Source organism: Colobus angolensis, unplaced genomic scaffold (assembly GCF_000951035.1).
Source record: "Colobus angolensis palliatus isolate OR3802 unplaced genomic scaffold, Cang.pa_1.0 Scaffold181, whole genome shotgun sequence".
NCBI classification, from domain to species: domain Eukaryota; kingdom Metazoa; phylum Chordata; class Mammalia; order Primates; family Cercopithecidae; genus Colobus; species Colobus angolensis.
The window spans coordinates 971,625-972,175 of record NW_012114944.1 but is presented as its reverse complement, the minus strand read 5'-3'; the positions used below and the strand labels follow the sequence as shown (position 1 = coordinate 972,175).

Below are 551 nucleotides of genomic sequence, written 5' to 3'. Positions count from 1 at the left end.
GTTTTTCTACCATAACACAATGCCACCTCTCCATCACTCTGCTCCAGTAGCTACTTCAATAGAAACCAGATAAGCAATGCTTGCTGCAAATACACAGGATGTGGGCCCTGAGCTTGAATCAGCTAGTCTATCAGATCCATTCCATTCCAGAACCCTTCGGTGTGGGTTCAAATCCTGGTTCTACACTTACTCATTGTTTGACCTTGGGCAAGTTACTTAATGATTCTGTGTCTCAGCTGCCTCATCTGCAAAAGGGGGCAATAATAGTACCTACTTCGGAGGGTTGGTGTACAGATTAAATGAGTTAAAAAACATAAAGCCCACAGGTTAGTGCCTGACTCTTAAAGGTACTACCCTAAGAGTTCTACCTATATTATACCACAGTATAATATACAGAGAGCCCTTACTATAATAGTACACTATTCTACCCTGTGCTCAATAAATAGTAGCAATTATTATATTAAGATGTAAGGGAGGCCAGGCGTGGTGGCTCACATCTGTAACCCCAGAACTTTGGGAGGCCGAGATCAGCAGATCACCTAAGGTCAGGA

The 551-nt window shown here is 42.8% G+C and overlaps 1 protein-coding gene across 10 annotated transcripts in view; it reads right to left on the bottom strand.

Annotated features, from left to right (window-relative positions):
* Positions 1-551, bottom strand: part of MELK (maternal embryonic leucine zipper kinase) — a 119,649-nt gene that overhangs the window by 41,565 nt on the left and 77,533 nt on the right. The window lies entirely within an intron of this gene.